Source organism: Eublepharis macularius, chromosome 13 (assembly GCF_028583425.1).
Source record: "Eublepharis macularius isolate TG4126 chromosome 13, MPM_Emac_v1.0, whole genome shotgun sequence".
In the NCBI taxonomy this organism is placed as follows: Eukaryota; Metazoa; Chordata; class Lepidosauria; order Squamata; family Eublepharidae; genus Eublepharis; species Eublepharis macularius.
Window position 1 is genome coordinate 70,196,873 of NC_072802.1, and position 14,838 is coordinate 70,211,710.

Consider the following 14,838-nt stretch of genomic DNA (forward strand, 5'->3'; position numbering starts at 1 on the left):
CGGCTAAAGACAAGAGTATGCATGTATGGAGGGAGATCTTTAAATCAACACTGGCACTTTAAACTGTATCTCACCTTAGGCCTGTGTGTCTAAAGACAACTGCTTTTTGGATGAATTGAAATTGGGTATGTATGAATATTTTCAAGAGATTAATACTATTAGCCCCCTCACACACACTAAATTCCTATGTAGTGTCATGTATCCTGCAACTTAAATCAACAAAATTTATGTAGCTTTTCTACTGTATGGAGAGCTACTTAAGTCGGAAGAAGATTCCTTACACGAGAGGAAGTCTTTAACCTTAGCCACAGTGTCACTGTCAAGTTACGTGTGCTAAGCCATATTTCTATTTTGTAGAACTCAGGCTTCAATTGTGAGATTCTTCCAAGGACAGAACTGATATGAACCTCAGGTCCAGCTTTAACATCCTAACACTACACTGCTCTCATTTACTCAATCAATCACTGGCTTTTACTGTAGGCACAATGCTCTCCCAAGTCTTCCACAGAGTAAAACCCAGTGAATTATTTTTCTGAGTGAGGCAGGGAAGAAAGCATTTACCACAGAGAGATATTAACGCTTCTCCTGCCTTTAATCAGTCCATAGAACTATTCACTCTGGAAAAAGTATATTGTTATGACACTACACAAAAGTATTCAAGGCACAAGAGACAGCAAAAGAAAGAGACCTGATGAAAGTTCCCATTTTAGTTCCTTGCTTAATCACAGTAGCATGTAAATTTATTCCAACTGTATCCACAGCAACAAGAATATGAAAACAGTTCTGGCTTCAGGCAAATCCTATCTCTATCTGGCTAGCTACTGTTCTTGCTTTAACAGCAAAACAAAGTGCATACCTACACACAAGAACAACCTAAGAATCTGGGTGAATCCACCCTTTTTCAACATCTTCTGGAGACATAGTTTTTGTCTACTGCAAGGCTCAACTTGAAAATACATCTTGCCTTTAATGAATTCTTCTTCCCCTGTAGTGTTCTACAAACAGTGACACACTATCACAGCATGCCCCCCCCCCCTCCAACAATCCCTGTTCACCAGGAACAGCCATTTTCTAGTTATGCATTCCAGGGAAATCATTGTTCCTGTTGGATCCCTAATTCTGCCTTTTTGGGGTACTCTGCCAAAATTTCAGTTGTGAGAGCTGCATGGGGAGTGATTCTTCAGAGTTTAGCTGCCCCCCCCCCCGGAATACTAGGACTAAATGTACAGGTGGACTGCCAATGGCTTCTGACTAGTCAGTTGAACACCCATGTAAATGGCCGTGTGTGAACCATGCAGTTCACAGCCTGCCCATTCACAACAGTGCGGCTACTGAGAGAATCAAATGCCACTATATAAGTAGTGCAGCCCTGAAGTTGAAAGTTTGATTGAAATATGGATCAACGTTTGGCAAAATAATGATTTTTGAAATCTTTTTGCCAATCTGAAATGAATGACCTATTTCCCAGCACTTCTGTAGGTCTTCTGAAAACCATCTACATACTAGAACAGTTGCCATATTTGCTCCAGCAGCACAATCACTGGACCTAACAACAGTTATACCATCTCAGGTTCATCCATTTGTTCCATCTTCCAGTGTTATATATGCTAACAAGTGTCAGCAATGCCCTTCCACTCTCTACACTGGACAAACAGGTCAGTCTCTACGCAGAAGAATAAACAGCAATAAATCTGGCATTAAGAACCACAATACTCAAAAATGAGAGGGAGAAGATTTTAATTTTCCAGGACATCTCATTGCTGACCTAAAAGTGGATGTCCTCAAACAAAGAAGCTTCAAGGGCAGATTACAACATGAGATTGCCGAATATGAGTTAATTTACAAGTTCAGAACAGCCCCAGGGCTGAATAGATAGGATTCTTATCTCACTACAGATGCTACTTTCTGCTCTAATCAAGACACATTGTACTTTTATATCCTGATTCCCTTTCTTCTCTTCACCCTTTCCACCTTCTGACTGGGATATAAAGGCTCAGGTATCTCCACTCCTCCCTGCATCTGATGAAGGGGAGTTTTGACTCTCAAAAGCTTATACCCTGCAAATCTTGTTGGCCTCTAAGGTGCCAGCAGACTCAAATCCTGCTGTTATACTGCAGACCAACACAGCTACCTACCTAAAAATATAACAGTAGCTTCAGCAGATGTTGCACAATTGATGACTGCTCACATTTGGCTCTTTATAAAATATAAATAATGGCATGACAAATAAACAATTTGGAACCAATGCAGACACCGACTAAGGGTCTATGAATGGCTACAGAAGGTTAACTTTGATCTATGAGTAATCTGTGCCCAATTTCAAAACAGTTCCTGACAAACTGAGAAAATTCCCACCTTTAATTACAAGAGGAAGAGAAAAGTAGATATTTTTAAAAGTCAAAGGTTTGCAGAAAGTAAGGTGTGAGCTGTTAACACTTTAGTTCAATTTACTTGGGCATATTCATTGTTTATCAAAGCAGTACACATTTCTTATAATGACTACAGGCGCTATAATTGTTACACTTGGACACCAGGCATCCTTCAAAGAACAACACCACAGCAGTATTTTACCCTATAACAGCTCTGTGACTTGGGCTATGCCAAAAGAAAAGGACCACCTAATGAGCTCCATGGGTGACTGGACACTGGAACCAGAATTTAGCCTCTTTTCAAAATCCACACATTCATTTCAATAAAGAATCTCCTTCAGCATTCCATCTCAGGCAGTGTCTTTCTAGAAAGAGGCAAGAGAATAACTGTAATAATTTCCCCCAGGAAACAGAAAACCATTCCCACCACACATCCAGCATACAGAGCCATTTTGTGTAGCTTTAAATCTACACTACAAGAAAATATAAGAGAGTTCCACTCTTTACTATGCACATGAAGAAAAGGAAGAAATTAACAGGGTAATCCTTAGAACAATTTCCTGGGAGTAAGCGCCACTGAGTATACTTCAGTAGAATTCTGAATAGACCTGTTTAGGACTGCATTGTAAAATCTGCTTTCAGACATTATGATAAATCATGGTTTGTTCAAACACAAATTAAGCAAAGCTATATGAATGAAGATGATCCAAACAACAAAGTTGGTTGGTGAACATCAAACCAGAATCCCAGAATAGAGTCTCTTAACCACAGTTTGTACTAATTGTGACGTGTTGTGGCATCTGAATTCACAAACCAGTGTGTTAACTTGCCCTCTCCCACTTGCAGCCACCTGCACACAGAAATGGTACTACAGAGAAGGTCTTTGCTGCTGGGAGACAAGCAGCAATCAAATCAGAGGTTATGCGCAAGTTAAGATACATTTCTTACATCTGGTAAGTATTTACTCCCTAAACCGGGGTCCCAATATAGAGCCCTTGGCACCTGTCAACACCGCTCCTGGTGCTTGTGTGCAGAGTGTTTTATGGAAGTGGGTGGGGCCAGGTGTGGCTTTTGCCCAGCAAGGCAGATTTTTTAAAAATGTTGTTTTGGCAGCAACTGCCCGCACAGCACAAGGAACTTCACTCTGTGACTGAAGGGAAGCTGTTGCAGCCATTTTGTGGCTGTGAACAAAATGTTGTGTCAGAATTCCAAAGGTTTCTGAAAGATCAAAAGGTTGGGGACCCCAGTTTAGTTTATCATACCATCTGAATGCAGCCTAAGATTTTGCAAAGTACTTGCCAGAATTCACTGCAAGCTTGAATTTCTAATGGATGCCTGAAAATGAAAATAACTGATGCTGAATATGGTATTAAGAACTTAAGAACAATCCCAAGTTTGCGCACTAAGAATGGAATGCATACTAATAAGCCCATGTTTCACAAGCTTCTAATGATGTAACCAAAAACAGAAGTAGCTGAGTTGGAACAGCTATTATCAGGGTTTCTTAAAGGTTTGATAGAGTCTTTCTGACTGACTAGATAGGTGAATTAAAAGAATGTAATCTCTTTCAATGTTTCAGCCAACAGTACATGGATAAGCATGTACTTCAGAAAGTTGCTAGCAAGATCAGCATAGTATCCTGCAGACTAATAGTCAGACAAGTCTAAAGTCTCCTCTTGTTAGCTTTAAGAACATATTCGACTAATACAATTGTTAAGAAGTTCTGTTATTTGGGGTGAATCTTTCAATTAGTTCCCCATCTCTGTCCCCACAAAGCTTACTGAACATTGCAAAAAATAGCAACTGTCTCTCCTACCAGAGCTACAAAAATTAGCTGAGAGGAAAAATTAGTCTTAGAAGATTAAGACAAGAGATACTCTAATACTTGGGCATTCCTTTAGCATCTGCTTCTAATTTAATATTCCTGAATGTGTCAAGAAATTCTCAAAATGCATAGCAAGTAATCATTTAATGGGAAACTAAATATGGGTGAAGAAAAAGAAGAAAAATACCACAGACTAGTGTTCTTCACCTTTGTGATTTCCTTCCACTCTGCACTCTTGAACATGAACAGGCCTTGCGCTGATGTTAAGCCTGATGGTTCACAGTTAACTCCCCCGGTTGCTCAAAATATGCTTCAAGAAGGCTGAGATCATCCAGTGTGCTATTAACACACACTTCATTTAAATACCAAAAAAACTTGTTTGCAGCTGAGGCAGCTGGAAACATGTTAACCCAATACCATTCTCAAGAACTTAAGCAAATACTTTACATGCAACATTCTTCACTGTAATACCAAAGGTATAAATCAAAGGTGGCTTTAACATCTTAAGCACTGAAGGACTTGCATTTTTATTTTAACTACACAGAGGAACAATTAAGGCAGGCTTTCAAAGTGGAAGGTACAAGGAAAAGAGGGGGAAGAAAGCTGTGAGCTCTAATGGCAAAACAAGGTGGAGGACTACCTAGTACCTGCTGATTAATGAGATTCTTGTAAAGGACATCGGATTAGGTGGGCTCCAGAAAGGCATTTGCAATGTTCTTATTTAAAAGTGTGGACTCAGTATCACTTAACAGCAGTTAATTTATGCTTTAACAGTTAACAGATCTTAAACATGCTATACATTTCACAAACATCAGTAGCTCCAAGAGACTGAAAGAGTTAGAATCACTCTACAAGAGATACTTTGGCACGTGTTCTTCAAGTGTAGGGAGACACAATGTTAGCCTGGAAGTGTAATTTAAAAAGAGCCTATGGAGCTGACTCTTCAGAGGGTTTGTTAATTTCATCTTCGCCTCCCAGAAGACTCTGTCAATTTCACCTTTCCAAACTAAAACTATGTGGGATCTGCACCAGATGCAGTGAGGAATGGAAATGAGCTGGAGCTGCCTTCCAGAACCAGACTTGGGCCTGGAGAGGATATAATGGACTGGTTTCCCCTCTGGCATTTCACAGCCCCCTCACACAGCTCCAGTGTACAGCAAATCCTTTGCCCTGCTGCTGGCTCTGTCTTTTTAAACTACCCTTCCTGGCTAACATTGCATCTTCCGACACGGATTCTTCACGTGTTAGATGTCTCGCGTAGAGAAACTCTTAGAAATAAAAAGCAGACCACATAACACTGAAGTAGCCTACTACTGCATAAGGTACTAAGATAACATAACTAATGAGGATCTTTTTCTTGTCCACAGGATGAAGTACAACAAAGGAAAAAGTCTGCATCATAACAGAGGAATGGCCATTGCCACCTTTCTGCCATTTAGCATATTGACATCATCAGGAGTTATAAGACCTGCTTTACCACTTATTGGGAAATGTAATGCATCACCAACATTTCTGGAGCATGGTAAAGAATAGAACTCTGCCTGTGGCTGCTCAGAGGTGGGCCAATGTGTCAATGTTCAACGCACCTGTCATTTGAGATACACTGGGTTCAATTCATGCAACTTTGATATAGCATATCTCCATTTAAAAATTAGGGCCTGTACAGGTTTGAGAGATCATTTTCTCATTCAGATGCTTTCAGAGGATCAAAGATTTAAACTGCACAATACTCTGTGGCATAGGGATGGTACTATGTGGAGGGGGGAAAGGATAGCTCAAATCTCTTTCACCTAACACAGCTGTGATTAAATTGATGACACACAAAACAGAATCCCTAGAAAGCATTTGGTTACATTAATCCTATGAACTGAGGACAGAAAGAAGCAAGTAAACTTTATACCCTATTTCAGAACAACATGCAACTCTGTGACAGATTTGCCAACCTGGCAATTTAGGAAACCTAAATCCACTCTCTCCCTCATCCTCTTTTCTAGAGTGGCAAAACACAAGCTGGAACAGAAGAGCTAGTAGTAAATAAGACAGCCTTTAAACACAGGCATATGCAAACAAAAGCATGCCTTGATCATGAGGACTGATTAGGATCAACATATTCATCAAAGACTCATTGAACACCATGTTAACTCCATACCTTTTTGAGCAACTGAACTTATAAACTTCAATGCATTGCAAAAGACTCCCCCCTCCATTATAAAAGGAAAATCGATTATACATACAACAGGGTTTTTTTTAATTAACAGCAATTCTGATAAACAACAACATGGGCAAACTTCTTGTCACTACTTTCCAAGGTTCAGGAATACACGATTTACATAAAAATCCTTTTCTACAGTAGAAAAGTATTATTTTAAAGAAATGAAGTTTGGGTATCTCTGAATTTTTCCACTGAGAACATAGGGTCATCATGCAGTTGTTGTATATTCACTCAGCCACGTATCTCACAACAATTAGACACGTAAATAGTGCAGAGATTAAGGTAACGTATTAGTAAGGAGCATAAAAAAGTTATGCTGTTCAGTGCATTCCTGTTTTGCTTAAATTGTAATTAATTTACAAACTGGAACAGATTCCTTCATCTCTCTCTCTCTCTCTCTCTCATACTCACATTCACACACACTTAAAACATTATAACTCACTCTCTTTACAAGTATGTATTGTCAAACTCTCCTTTTACATTTAGTAAATGTTTACAGTGAAAAATAGCTAAAATTTGGGTTCAGAAGATGAACATCCTTTTGAAGCCTCAAGAATGCTAGAACACTAGGATCACCTTTTCTTAAACACTTAAATTCACCCACTACCTGAATTTTATCACAAACTGTTCAGCCATAAACCTTAGTTGAGTCTTCCCCTTGGAGGAAAGGCATTACCTAACTTATAGGTAAATGTACAAAGAAACTTATCTCTACTATGCACACCCATGAGACAGAAGGAGTGTTATTCTCCAGATGTTTAGTTTGAACCACCAGGCAACAGAGCAGCTTCTAATACAAACATTAGACATTAAGAGGCCTCTTGATTTATCTGCCTACCTGCTCCTCCGACTCAGTGATGCACTATTTGTACTTTACATATACACCCTTTCATGCCAATCAGAACAATCTCTTAAAATCAAACTGAAAACCCAAAAAGGCAACTGTGACTAAGAAAAAGATTTATGTCATCAGGAAACAATACAAAAACATATCCTAGCAGTCTCGATGTCCTGCCGCCTGCAATAAAAGCTATACATAACTCAGGATTCTTTACCTTGAAAAACTTGAGAGATTTTCAGCAGCAAGAGCACTGGTAATCTCTTAATGCTCGTGGCAGGAAGTAGCGATTCATTCTGTTCCCTTTGGCCAATGGTGTTCCCACCCCACTACTGATGTCATGCAGCAGAATGCACACCAGTTGATTGCTGCATCTCTCCGCCCAGTTCAAATAGCGCTACCTGCCTCCGCTTCCAAGTGCTTTTGTGTCAGAAGGCAGAAAGCAGAAAACGCCTCTCTTTATACCAGGCAGCCTTCTGGACAGAACGCTCCAAGATGCTCCCTTGCCATGAGGATAGCCTCTCTCTCTCAGTGCCTGTCTACCTCTAAATGTGTTGCGCACACAGGTTCACTGCCAGCAAAACCTGCTGCTGTCACCCTAGGCAATAACAGGTCACATGACTTAGAGCAATCCGTGTGACTCAATTAGCATGCTGACAGATTTTCTTTGCCCTCCACCCTCCTTCAGTGACCCTCTACATTCCCCACTATACTAGAAAATGAGGAAGGATGCCAACAAGTCCCCCTACCCCACCCATAGCCTGTCTGGAAAGCTATAGAGCATTCCTCCCACCCCCAACCTGGCAGACTATGGGAAGAGAAACACTTAAGAGCTGGGGAAACCCTTTTTTAAAAAAACATCCCTTCAGTCCCAGGCCATGAAGAACAAGGTTAGTGACCCTAATCGGATTTACAGCCTCAGCATTAGAGAACTCTACTCAGATCCTACTTAGACATGCACCCCTGAATTAACCCTTCCAGCCGTTTATCCCAACAGCCAAAGAAACCAACGTGCAGCTGAAAACCATTAGTACACACCTCCAATGTCATTCGAATGAGAGATCCCTCAAAACCCAAGTCATCTGAAATACAAAGCACCCCAAAAGAAGTTCACGCACTGGACCTCATCAAAGTAATGCCAATCACTCAGAAAGTCACTCTGTAACTGAAGACACATTGCCTTCAACAGTCACCTAAAAAAACGGACTACAGTCTTCCTATGGAGATAGATCAAGATGGGTAGCCGTGTTCGTCAGTCTGCAGCAACAGAAAAGAGCAAGAGTCCAGTAGCACCTATAAAGCGAACAAAATTTGTGGCAGGGTCTTCCTATGTCACCCTTATAAAGCAAACACTGTCCAACGCCCACCCAACATGAAGAAAAGCAGATTCCTGCCCCCCAAACAGCAATTCTTCATTTTGCACTCATACAGCATTACCCATGAGCAAGTGATGATGGTATAAATCCCCCTGTCAATGCCTGTCAGGCAGCATACAATATCCCAGCTAGGAAAAAGGGACTCTGTTGCCCAAATCCACCTCATCTCCAACAAAGAAAGCTGCACAACACACACCCCAACTATTGCCAATTTCAACCTGTCAGGGCACAAAAAGACACCCTCTGGGGCAGAGGGATAGAGGCCCAGAGCTTCTACCTGAGCAGACAATGGAAAGGGGGGGGGTCTAGACAAGCATGGCAGAGCGCATCTCTTTTAATACTCTTCCTCTAAAATGGGAAGGGGTGTATGTGGAGGAGCCACAGGCAGATCCCACTCCTCATACAATAAAAAGCACCCTATGGGAAAACTGATGGAGGCTGTTGCACAGAACCGCCATTCCACCTGGAACAACCTCACGGGGAAAAAATTCCCCAGAATTAAAAAAGGGGGTGATTTATTTCCCCCTCAGGGCTGCTCCCCCTCCCCAGAGAGCCCACCCACGAACCCGCAGGGAGAAAACGGGGGGAATCCCCTCACCTCTTTGAATAAAACCCAGCGAGCCTCTGGACACCCCCAGGCGACGTTTTCTAGAGACACAAAGCAAGGCGACGGAAAATGGGGGGCAGACACCCCCTCGGAAGCCCCTCCCCACAGCCGCCCCCCCAAAGGTCACCAGCCCCCTCCCTCAGGCGGGTCCAGCCGGGGGCTGAGGAGGGGGAAGGCAGCAGCCCAGACTGCGGGGAAGAGACGCGCCCGCGCCCGCGCCCGCGCCCTCCCCGGCCTGACGCCCCCTCAGGGCCACCCCGCGGCCTAGTCGGGCTCCCGCCCCTCACCGCCGGCTCTCCCTCCGCCTCGCCGACTCCTTCCCCTCTGTGGCGGCAGCAGCGGCGCCTCCTTTTCCGTCCCTCCCCGGCTTCCAGGGGGCGGGAAGAGAAAGAAGCAGACGACGTCGGCGCTCGCCTCCAGGCCCCGGCGGAGGAAGGCGGGGACTGCAGCACGGCCCGGCCCGGCCCAGCCCCGAAGCCGCCGCCCTCTCCGCTCGGCCCCCGGCCCCTCTCCCGGCTTGCCCGCCCCGTCCCTCAGACGCAACCGGCGTCTGTCGGCGGGCGCCCCGTTCCTCTTTTGTTTCCTCGGAGACCCGGCGCAGGCTCGGGCTCTGCAGCCTGAAGACGTCGAGGCCTCCTCTCCTTTCCGCCCCTCAGACCTCATGGCGGGCTTGAGCGATAGGGGTGGCCGCCTGCTCTGGATTTTATGTGGTTCATGTGCTTTTATTGTGGGATATATTTCAGATGATGTGATCCGCCCTGAGCCCGCTTGCGGGGAGAGGGGGCTATAAAGCTCATCAATAAAAATAAAATCTTCCGCCCCTCTCATCCCAACCCTGGCCTCTTTCCAGTGGGACTTCTGCCTTTATCCCTTCCCTCATGTCCGACTGAGCGTTTCCCACAGATGGGTCCTTTCTCTTCCCTGTTACTCATTCTCTCCCTTCCCTCCAGCCAGAATCCCTATATCCCTACTAAGATGCTGAAAACCATAGACAGCATGCTATGGTATAAAATGGCAGAGTGGGGTGACACCTCAAAGAGCACACTAAATAAGATCTATGTCAGTATAACTATTTCCCTCCCTCCATCGATACATTCGTTTTCCTCATTTCTGCACAGATGCGGTTAAATAGGTCTTAAATAAAACTTCTTTTATTTCCTCTCACTGCTTTCCTTTGTTTCCTCATAGAGTAGCATCCAATGATCCACATTGCTTTGGGAGGGATTCCCCCCCCCACTTCTTTGGCTGCCTTCCTTTTTCCTTCCCCCCCTTTTAAATATTCATTAACTCCCTCTTCTGCTTTGTTCCTTATAAAGACTGAGCCACCCCTGTGTATGTCCTGTTGAATGTCATGGGTCCATAGCAGGCAAGTGACTGGCATAGCTAGAGCAGGGAAAGGGGCACCTTTATGGATTTGTATGGATGAGGCACCAGCATGACAAAACAATCTTCATAAAGGCAAATCTTGCCCAATTATACTTAAGAGAACAAAGGGGAAGATGGGAGGATAATCAGCCGGAATTCCTATATCCATACTAAAATGATTTTAAAAAAACATAGACAACATACTATGGGATAAAATGGCAAACAGTGAGGTGGAAGCTTATGAAACGCACAAAGAATTACAGTTTGCTTCATCAGGCTGTGACACTTTAAGGCACAATTGTCTCCTCTACACAAATTAATATACAATGAAATCCAAAGAAAAGTTACTCCAGTCTATGCCCATTTAAATCAATGGTCTTGGACTGGAGTAACTCTGCTTAGGATTTCACTGTACAGTTACTCATGGACAAATAATTTCCCATAGACAGGATTCTCAAATCTTATCAAATCCCAGATTAACAAAATGGAATAGGATTTAGTGCTGTTTTAACAAAACAAATACAAACAACTGATGGGAAGTGCCATCACCACCACTTGCGACAACGGAAGTAACACAAAAAGGGAAACAGTTTTGTATCAGTGGCCACATGGGCCAAGAAATCCCTGGGTTTCGCCTTCTTAAGGCTGGTGTAAGTACAGTGTAGATGTAGAGGGTTTTAAAAAAAATAATCTCAACAAAGATACAGAGAGGAAAGTAGTGTAAGATGTTAATAGATGTGTCAAGGGGGAAAAAGCACTCCCAACAGAGCGGCATTCTTTTAACACACAGCTCTAGTTCATACTGCAAGAGCAAAGGCATCTTGTAGAAAAATAAGGGCTTTATTGTCTAAGAAGTCTGCAAAGAAAGAATGACTAAGAAACATGATAGAGGATTGAGAGCAACCAGTCAGTCACTTAAACTATACATTACAGAAATACAAACATTCCAGACCTCCCTCTAATCTAGTCTTTCCTGAAATAAGCTTTCTTACAGAGTTGGTTCAGATATCCATGTGCATCAATTTCACACTGCAGCACCAAATTACATCTTGTGCTTGCCGAAGGAAGCAATGGGAGTGTATGCATTTTTGAAGGCATGCTCTACACATCTGTCCAGAACATTCATTAATTGGCAAATCTTTATACATGACTTTAGTACCGTACTGTTGTGTGATCACACAAAGAAATGTAGTCAAAACTAAGGACTCTCTTGTTCGCCGTTATGGAGAGATTACTCTCCCAACCTGGCAGGCTTGATATGTAATGTTTTCCCCAAAAAACTTCAGTTTAAATGAGGAAAGCCTCCTAAACAAGGTGCCTCCTAAACAAGGTGGCTCTTAAAGAGCTCCAGCCACACAACAAAACACAAAACAATATTTCTCCCCCTTCTCCCTACCTTGAAGCCATCTTGACAATGCTTGTCCCAGTTGCAACTTCTAATTTTATTCTATCTACCCCATTTGTACATCAGTAGTCTGAGATGTTTCCAGGAATGGAGATCACCTGTCAACATATCTTCAGCTCAGTATTGGATTTCTGCTGTCTTTCAAATCTTTGCAAATTTGCATGTACATGTTTATTGAAATGTCTTTGATATTTACCGTACTGGCTCATACTGTGTAATCCGCCTTGCGTCTCAGTGAGGAAGGCAAACTATAAATAACATAAATCGAAATAATAACAAATAAACATGTATGACTCCTGCTGCATCTGCTTCCAGTTCCTTGTGACTGTATCATCAGTGCTGACCAATTAGTCTTTTTTTTTTATTATTAAATTTTTATTGGAATTAGAAATATTTTGTCATTTATAACAATCAGATTACTTTAATATTCCAGTTCTAACCCCCTCCCTTCCCCCCCCGTTTGTTGACTTCCAACAGTTTTCCAACCCTTTGTCTATTCTTCCCCTACTCATTTCAACTTATTTTGTCAATTAAACATATACTTTCACACTCTTCTAAGCTAGTCTATTATAACACAGTACTAAATCAATTTCCCTTCACTTATCAACTAACTAATACATTCCTGGCATGTTATTCAATAGTAATAATACTGGTAATATTCTCAATATCCTGTACTCTAACTTATTCATTCTAATGTCATCAATATGGGACAAACAATTTATCCCTCCCTATACATAACTTGAGTACTCATAAGTGATGAATACATTTATAAGTCAACCAATTTAACTTATACTCTATATGTTACTCTTTACTTCCTCTTATATCTCTTATATCTCTTATCTTTATAACATAAAGTCAATCAATTTGACTCATATTCTACACATTTCTAAATATACCTATAAACACAATATACGTTCGACATGTCAATCAATTTGACCCATGTTCTGCACATTTCTGAATGTCGCTATAACCAAAAATACCTTCAGCATAAGTCAATCAATTTAACCTATATTCTATATGCTACTTCTCATTCCCCCCCTTCTTGTATTCATGAATTTTAATTCTGTTAATTCTCAATTACACCCCTATCTGCCAGCAACATAATTAATTAATTAATTTCTATTCTTATATATCACATAATAACTATTACTTAATACTGTATAGAATAATCAAATAGAATAATTGCTTAGTAATTCTTCTTTAACTCTCCTCCCCCCGGTATAGTCACTTCTCTCTTCTTTTGTTTTTCTTCAATAATTTTCAAACTGCCACAGTTCTCCTCCCACCTCCCATTTTTTCACCAAATATTGTTTCAGCTTCTCCCAATTAGTCTTGGCACCCTCCCCATAACCTTTTCCTAACCCTTAAACTTGGGGAATACCAACATAACTCATAAGTAAGGAGCTAAGAACACATCTGAATAATAAGACTTGCAATTAAGTATACAGTAGGTTAATACAATCATGTCTGTAAAAATTACTCAACCACATTGCCCATTCTGCCATATTTCCATCCTATTCGGTTTCAAGATCTGTCCTGGAACTTCATCAACCACTAAAAATGAGTGCTAGTGAACAGACAATCAGGGACAGCCAGAAATAGGCTACATCTTTCATTGAGGGTGGACTCCAAGTTCAGGTATTGTGCCTAAAAATATTGGACCAAGAGGAAATTGCTCAAAATGAATAGAAAGAAAACCAGCTTCAAGGGTTTAGAACAATCTTAGAAAGGAACAGGTACTGATTCTGCAATTAGTCCTAGTAAGGTCCTTCCACATCTCTGGTTGTGCCCCTGGGTTTAGTTGCGTGAATATACAGATAAATGTACGTTTCTTCTTAGCAAGGAAACTGCTAAGTGTGTTGCCCTCCACACTGTGGGAAGTGGGGAGCATGCATTGATACGTAGTCCTGGAAATCCGCTTCTTTGCATCACTTTTATCCCTGCCATAATGGCACCCATGAGGTATAGAATGTAAAACCTACCTTGGGCCGTTTCCCTGCATGGAAAACTGGAAGCTCCCTGCATTAAAGGGAATGATGCTGTTGATCGGTCAGAGCATAATTTGTGGCATTTTCTGGTGCTCTCCTCTTTAGTGTGAGGAAATACAACTCTTTAATCCAACACAAAGAGGAATGTTCAGAGTAGCCTCAGTGTGATGTTTGTGTGGCCATGCTCTCCATCTCCACTGGGGAAGGGACAGAGACTGGTTTTCAAAACAGCACAGGGCAGCTGGGAGCCAAACACTGGCTGATTCTGCACACGTTGGATAATGCACTTTCAATGCACTTTATCAGTCGTTTGAGGTGGATTTTTTGTTCCGCACACAAAAAAATCTGTTCCAAATGATCTATAAAGAGGATTGGAAGCGCATTATCCAACGTGTGTGGAATCAGCCACTATTTCTCCTGTTTTAGCCCTTTAATTCCCCCCTTTTTAATGCTTAACTCAGTAGAGACCTGGGGGGGGCGGTGTTGAGGGGGAAAGAGGGGCCGTTTCCATACTACTCACCTTCATCCGGAGTGCCGTGGAAGATAGCATCTTCTCACGCGAGAAGATGCTATCTTTGGTGTTTTTTTCGCGACGTTCCGCAGCGTTTCAGATTAAGGTAATGTGGAAACGGCCAGGGAGTGGGGGTCCTGGCACAGGCACAATGGGGGAGAGAGCAAAGGGGGAGAGTGGTAGCAGTTAGTAGCACTGGAATAAGCAAGTGCTGCCTCTTCCTGTGACATTTGCCACCACTGCTGCCTTTTCGTGTGTCCCTGTGGAAGTAGCTTTTGTATTTTTCTACAATAAGGGAATTGATTATTCTGTAGTGTTTCAGCCACCCCTCCCCTGGTGCAT

General features: G+C 42.2%; 1 protein-coding gene across 11 annotated transcripts in view; it reads right to left on the reverse strand.

Moving 5' to 3' along the window:
• CLIP1 (CAP-Gly domain containing linker protein 1) overlaps positions 1–9,288 on the reverse strand; it is an 85,263-nt gene extending 75,975 nt beyond the window's left edge. For 3 of the 11 annotated variants that reach the window (XM_054995900.1, XM_054995898.1, XM_054995896.1), the window contains exon 1: positions 7,462–7,571. The gene's annotated coding sequence lies outside the window, so the exon portion shown is untranslated. Of the gene's footprint in view, positions 1–7,461; positions 7,576–9,218 lie in introns of those variants that run through there. The other 8 variants (XM_054995904.1, XM_054995903.1, XM_054995902.1 and 5 more) reach the window with 5 other exon arrangements.
• Between the last annotated feature and the right edge of the window lie 5,550 nt (positions 9,289–14,838).